Genomic DNA, 7,611 nt, shown 5'->3' with positions numbered 1-7,611 from the left:
TCATTCTTCATTGTAAGTAGGAATTATTATTCTTTCGTTTTGGTTAAGGAAATATTTCAGTTTTGTTTAAATTTTAATTCCTAGGAAGCAAAAAAAAAAAAAAGGAATATTCTCATCCAACCAGAAAGTTTTTAAACAGTTTAATATAAGAATGCAAGCTGGAATAAAACATAGGCTTTCATACGTAACAGTAATTCTTGGTGAGTTTAGACTGAGAGATAAAAAAAAGGCTGTATTATGTACCTTTAAACTTGACAGAGTTGATATTTCCTTTTTTAAAATATATTTTTTATTGATTTCAGAAAGGAAGGGAGAGAGGGAGAAAGGGAGAGAGAAACATTAATGTTGAGAGAGAATAATTGATTGGCTGCCTCCTGCATGCCCCCCTGCCCCAAATATGGCCACTTGCCCTGACCAGGAATCTAATCACAATCTACTAGTTCATAGGTCGATGCTCAATCACTGAGCCACACCCTGCCGGGCAGCTGATGTCTTCAGCATGAAAGTAGCTAGCAGGTAAATCATTTCGAGAAAGCCTCCAATGAAATGTCTTGGCTTCATCATTAAGTTATTGTGTAAAGCTGGGCAGCTTGTTCTATCTCCTTGAGTTGCAAATAAAATGGGATCATAATAATGCTACTTTAATAACCTTTCTGGCCGAAACTGGTTTGGCTCAGTGGTAGAGCGTCTGTCTGTGGACTGAAAGGTCCCAGGTTCGATTCTGGTCAAGGGCATGTACCTTGGTTGCGGGATGTGCAAGAGGCAGGCTGGTCGATGTTTCTCTCTCATCAACGTTTCTAGCTCTCTATCTCTCTCCCTTCCTCTCTGTAAAATATCAATAAAATATATTTTTTAAAAAATAACCTTTCTGTGCTCTGGAAATGCCTCAGGTGTTGTGACTCAGGGTTATAATGAAATAAGGGAAATTATTTTAAAAAAAAAAAAAGGAATTCGTTTATTTTTCCTCTATTCTCATCTACACTTGTTCTGTACCCAAAGACTTTCATTAATCATAGATTTTTAAAATTTTACTTTCCCAATCTACTCAGATAGTTATGTTATTATTTTGCCACTTCATATTAACTTTCCCTTTAAATATTTTTCTAATCTGTTTTATATTTATTGACTTCTATGATGACCTTGTTAGGGCTTTATGTTACAATAGTATTGGTAGGATAACTTAAAGGACCTCATTAAAAATGTATTAAATAAGATATAATTCATATACCAGGGAGTTTATCCTTTTTAAAAGTATTTTTTAATTTATTTCAGAGAGGAAGGGGGGAGAGAGAGAGAGAGAGTAAGAAAGAGAGAGGATGACAGAGAATCATTGACTGACTGCCTCCTGCACACCCCACACTGGGGATTGAGCCCACAACCCGGGCATGTGCCCTGACCAGGAATTGAACTGAAACCTCCTGATTCATAGGTTGATGCTCAACCATTGAAACACACCAGCTGGGCTTAAAGTGTATAGAATTCAGTGGTTTTTAGCGTATTCACAAGGTTGTGCAACATTACCACTATCTAATTTTAAAATGTTTTCATCACCCCTAAAAGAAACTCCATAGACATTGACAGTCACTCTCCAATTCTTCCTCCCTCCCCCCACCCCCAACCCCTGGCATCCATTAATCTAGTTTCTGTCTCTATGGATTTGCCTATTCTGGACATTTCACATAAATGGAATCATCCACTATGGGGCCTTTTGAGTCTGGCTCCTTTCACTTAGCACAGTGGTCGGCAAACTATGGCTTGCGAGCTGCATGAAGCTCTTTGGCCCCTTGAGTGTGTGGCCCTTCCACAAAATACCACATACAGTGCGATTGAAACTTCGTGGCCCATGCGCAGAAGTTGGTTTTCGGCACTCAAAAGAAATTTCAATCGTTGTACTGTTGATGTTTAGCTCTGTTGACTAATTAGTTTGCCGACCACTGACTTAGCATAATGTTTTTGAGAATCATCCATATTATAGTATTTCATGGTATCCGTATATCATCCCTTTCTATGGCCAAATAATAGCGTTCTATTGTATGGCTATACAGTACCACACGTTACTTCCATTCATCAGTTGATAGATATTGATGTTGTTTCTACTTTTTGACTATTCTGAATAATATTGTCGTGAACATTTGTGTATAATTTTTATGCGAACATGCGTTTTTAATTTTCTCAGGAGTGGAATTTTTTGGATCATAGGGTAACTCTATGTTTGACTTTTTAAGGAATTGCCAAACTGTTTTCCCAAGTCCCTGCATCATTTTATATACCTGCCAACAATATACAAGAGGTCCAATTCCTCCGTATCCTGGGCTACACTCGTTATTGTTTGTCTTTTTTTATTATAGCCATCATGGTGGGTGTGAAGTGATACCTCAGTTTTGGTTTGCATTTTCCTGATAACTAACGATGTTGAACATCTCATGTGCTTTTGACCATTTGGAGAATGTCTATACAAATTCTATGCCCCTTTTAAAATTGGGTTGTCTTTTTATTGTTATTTTATAAGAGCTGTTGTTTTTTTAGATTTGGGATAGTCGACCCTTATAGGATATGTTTGCAAAATGTTCTATTCTGTAGGCTGTCCTTTTTCTTTCTTGAGAGTCTCCTTGGAAGCACCAAAGTCTTGTATTTATATGAAATTCAATTTATATATTTTTTGGTTGCTTGTGATTTAGGTGTCATTTCTAAGAAATAGTCATGAAGATTTACACCTATTGTTTCTTCTCAGATCCATTTTGAATTAACTTTGTATAAGTGTGAGGAAATATGATACCACTTTATTTTTGCATGTGGATATCAAGTTTTACCAGCAATAATTTGTTGAACAGTCTACTCTTCCCCCACTGAATTATCTTGTTATATTTGTTTTGTTTTGTTTAAAAATATATTTCTTTATTGATTTCAGAGAGGGAGAGATAGAAACATCAATAATGAGAGAGAACCAAAACCGGTTTGGCTCAGTGGATAGAGCATCAGCTTGCGGACTGAGGGGTCCCGGGTTCGATTCTGGTCAGGGGCATGTACATGGGTTGTGGGCACATCTCCAGCGGGATTTGTGCAGGAGGCTGCTGATTGATGTTTCTCTGTCATCAATGTTTCTGACTATCTGTCCCTCTCTGTGAAAAATCAATAAAATATATTTAAAAAAAGAAAAAAAAGAATAATGAGAGAGAATCATTGATTGGCTGCCTCCTGCATGTCTCCTATTGGGGATCGAGCCTACAACCTGGGCATGTGCCGTTGGCCGGAATCAAATCTGGGACCCTTCAGTCCACAGGCTGACGCTCTATCCACTGAGCCAAACTGGTAGGGCTCCTTTTTGAAATATCAATTGGCCACAAATGTATGGGGTTTATTTCTGGACTTTCAATTTTATCCCATGTATCTATGTGTCTGTCATGCCAGTATCATAGTCTTTTTTGTTTACACGTTTGTTTTGGGACAGAAGAAGCAGTCTTCAATTGGGTGGCATGGGTTTTTTTGGTCATACAGTCTTGACAAGAACCTCATATTTTAAGGAGATAAACTTTTGAGTTTATATTTAAAATTTAGAATTATGTTTTCATTCCTTTGAATTCATTTAAGGAAAAGTAAAATTTTCTAAGATGATTACAATGATAAATATTTATCATGAAACAATGTGACATTAAAACCCAAATATGTGAACCCAAATCAGAGTAACTGATTTAGCCCTAGCCGGTTTACTCAGTGGATGGAGCATCGGCCTGCAAACTGAAGGGTTCCCGGTTCAATCCAGGTTAAGGATACATGCCTCGGTTGCAGGCTCAGTCCCCAGTATGGGGTGAGCAGGAGGCTGCCAATCAATGAATTTTATCTCATCATTGATGTTTCTCTCTCCCTCCACCCTCCATCCTCTCTGAAATCAATAAAAATATATTTTTTAAAAGAATAATTGATTTAATGTGTCTTTCTTTTCATTTGTTGAGAAACTCAATATACACAAATTGAAGGGAAAACCAGGAGGCAAATTATTATGGAAATATGGGTATATGGAAAGTATACGATGTCAATCAAGTCTCAAGATCTGGGTTCAAGATTAGATCCTGGAATTTATACTGTTGACCTTGGATTGGTGACTTTACAGCTCTCAGCTCCACTTTCCTCCTATAATAACTAAAAATCATTTCTGATCTACATCTGCTGCATAGGGATGCATGAGCCTCAAATTAAGGTGATGTGTTTGTAAGTACCCTGTAAACAGCAAAATGGCACAGATAGTTAGTATTTGTGTATGGCCCTAATGTTATCTGAAGAATAATTCCATAGATACTCTAAAAAATGCTCTTGGTTTTTGTTTTCCCTCTTGGGTCTTGATAGGGAGATAGATGTCTAGAGCGGTTCCTATTACATTTTATATTCTTTAGCCTAAAAGCTCTCTGAGACTTTCCCCTTTCTAAATGTTAGTACTAAAAAAAAAGGAAATTACTCTTTGCCCATCATCTTCTCTCTTACACAATGTGTAATACTTTCTTCTATTTCAGGAATCAGCAAATGCTTCCTGTAAAGTGCCAGACAGTAAATATTTTAGACTTTGTGGGCAACATAGGGTTTCGTCACATATCCCGTCCCAACCTCACTTTTCTTTTGCAGTCCTTTAGCGCGTAAAAATCATTCTTCGTTGGAGGGGCTGTACAAAAACAGGCCTGATTTTTGTCTGTAGACCTGTTATGGACTCTTGTTTTTCTGGGTTCAAGCAGGTTTTAGTGACTTTCAGCCACTAGTTATAATAATGTTCACAAAAAAAGTGTCACTGGTTAAACAAAGAAATGGTGTGTGTTACTTTTTACCCTAAAGCAACAACAGAATTTTCAAGTGAAACAGTGTGTTTTGTTTTGTTTTTTGCATATGTTTAGCATCTGAATAAAGCTGGTCTGTTCTCCTAGGGACAGAAATACTGTTTTGAATTCACATTGATGTATTACAGAATCTAAATAATTAGAAAGGGCAGGACACAGGTGATGATTGCTGAGTCCAAGCCACTGCTGAGCAAGAAGAAATTTTTCTAAATGAATCATGTCATTTCTAGCAAGACAGGGCTCAAAGACACTTTTCACTCATCTTTACTTTCATTGTTTTTTTTTTAAGTTAATAATTTTTTAAAAATATATATTTTATTGATTTTGTACAGAGAGGAAGGGAGAGAGATAGAGAGTTAGAAACATCGATGAGGTCATCGATCAGTTGCCTCTTGCACACCTCCTACTGGGGATATGACCGCAACCAAGGTACATGCCCTTGACGGGAATCGAACTCGGGACCCTTCAGTCCCCAAGCCAATGCTCTATCCATTGAGCCAAACCTGTCTCGGCTGTTTTTTTGTTTTTGTTTTTTTAAAAAAAATATATTTTATTGATTTTTCACAGAGAGGAAGGGAGAGAGATAGAGAGCTAGAAACGTCGATGAGAGAGAAACATCAACCAGCTGCCTCCTGCACACCCTCTAACAGGGATGTGCCTGCAACCAACGCACATGCCCCTGACTGGAATCGAACCTGGGACCTTTCAGTCCACAGACCGATGCTCTACCACTGAGCCAAACCGGTTTCGGCTTCTTTCATTGTTTGAACAAAGTGGCAGTGATGTTAAGGATTCCAAAAGTCATCTAAACACAATGCGCTACTGAGGGCATGGAAAATAGGAACTCTCATACATCCATTGGTGGTGGTGGTGTAAACTGATACTTCCTCTTTGAAGGGTGACTTGGCATTGTCTCTCAACATTAAAAATATACCTACCCTTTGACCCAGTACTTCTGCTTCAGGGAATTTACTCAATAAGCACAATCCACGCAGACAGATACCTAGTCATTGCAGCATTGCTTTTAGAGTTCAAAATATTGGAAATAACCTAAATGCCACCAATACAGCAATGTGTAAGTTTGGAATAATATATGTTCCAAAAAAAGTAATAATGGCATGGAAAGTGTTACATAGGCCTCTCATTTTATTGTACCATGAACTAGTAAAAACAACAAACATATTTATACTTTTAGATTCCGAAATGAAGGTATTGAATTCAGTCCCTTTTATTCTTTTAAATTAAATGAGGAATAGAATCAGAATATAGTTATTGTTGGGACGTTGGTGTAGTCCAGTACTTTCTGGGAGAAAACTATCATTTCCTATGTAGATATAGAATAGCCTAGTATACATACACATACATGTAAACACACACGTACACACACTTCGTTTTCTTAAGCATTTGGCAGTAAGTTGCAGACACCATGACCCGTCACTTCTACCTAGCTCACCATGCATCTCAACTAACCATTATACCAATTGTCTCAAAAATGCTTTTTAGTTAGTTTGAATCCATATCTAACAGGATCCATACACGTTACATTTGATTGCTATGTCTCTACATCTCTAAATTCGAGACCTTTGCCCTCCCCCCCTTTTTTTTAATGCCGTTATCTTACTGCAGACGGCTTAATTTATATATGCATGCATTTATTGCACTCCCCCCCCCCACACACACACACTTTTAAAAGGAACCAAATACCATGAATTTTCAGTTTCTGGAATCTGGTTTTGTTTGGAAATACTTTTAGTGTTATAAAGGCCATTATTTCTAAATTCATGCAAACCTCACACGGTAATGCATAGTTTCATTCCTAACACATGACGGCATTGCAATTGAGAACCACAATGTTGGTGTGGGTAGACGCAGCCTCTACAGCAGGGGGCAGGGGGCAGGGGACCTCCTTCCCGAGGCCAGCAAGCCTCTTCCAATGCTCAACCAGAAAAGAATAGTTATAAAGTTGAAAACAAAGAAAATTAAGTGAAAAAGTCTCCTCTGCATCCAGAGATAAGGTAAATTCCCCGAGAATGTGGTGCTAAGGAAATACACCACCGAAATAATACAGACGGTGGAGGTTCTGGTTGGAAGAGCATTCACATCTGGTTTAAAAGCGGGACAGGGGCCCTGGCCGGTTTGGTTCATTGGATGGAGCATCGGCCTGCGAGCTGAAGGGTCCCAGGTTCGATTCCAGGCACATCCCCAGTAGGGGCTGACAGCTGATCGATGTTTCTAACTCTCTATCCCTCTCCTTTCCTCTCTGTAAAAAAAAAAAAAAAAATCAATTAAATATATTTGGGTATCAATTTGGGTAAATGAAGAGGCGGTGGGCCCGAGAGGGTGACGGCCAGATAAACAGGTGAAGAAGGGTCTAAATTAAGGTGACCAGACGTCCCGCTTTTGGTGGGACAGTCCCGATTTTTGGAAAGAATGCAGGACAAGCTAGGGAACGGCGGGGAGAACGGGAAGGGAATATACGGTTTTCGGCGGCCATGTGGCTGTTTAGCCAGGATATGAGGTTTTTTTTTTTTTTTTTTTTTTTTTTTTTTAAATATATTTTATTGATTTTTTACGGAGAGGAAGAGAGAGCGACAGAGAGTTAGAAACATCGATGAGAGAGAAACATCAACTAGCTGCCTCTTGCACACCCCCTACTGGGGGTGTGCCCGCAACCAAGGTACATGCCCTTGACCGGAATAGAACCCGGGACCCTTCAGTCCGCAGGCCGACGCTCTATCCACTGAGCCAAACCGGTTTCGGCAGGATATGAGTTTTTATATTATTTTTGTTA

Source organism: Pipistrellus hanaki, assembly GCF_964339955.1.
Source record: "Pipistrellus hanaki genome assembly, chromosome: 15".
NCBI classification, from domain to species: domain Eukaryota; kingdom Metazoa; phylum Chordata; class Mammalia; order Chiroptera; family Vespertilionidae; genus Pipistrellus; species Pipistrellus hanaki.
This window is presented reverse-complemented; position numbering follows the sequence as displayed.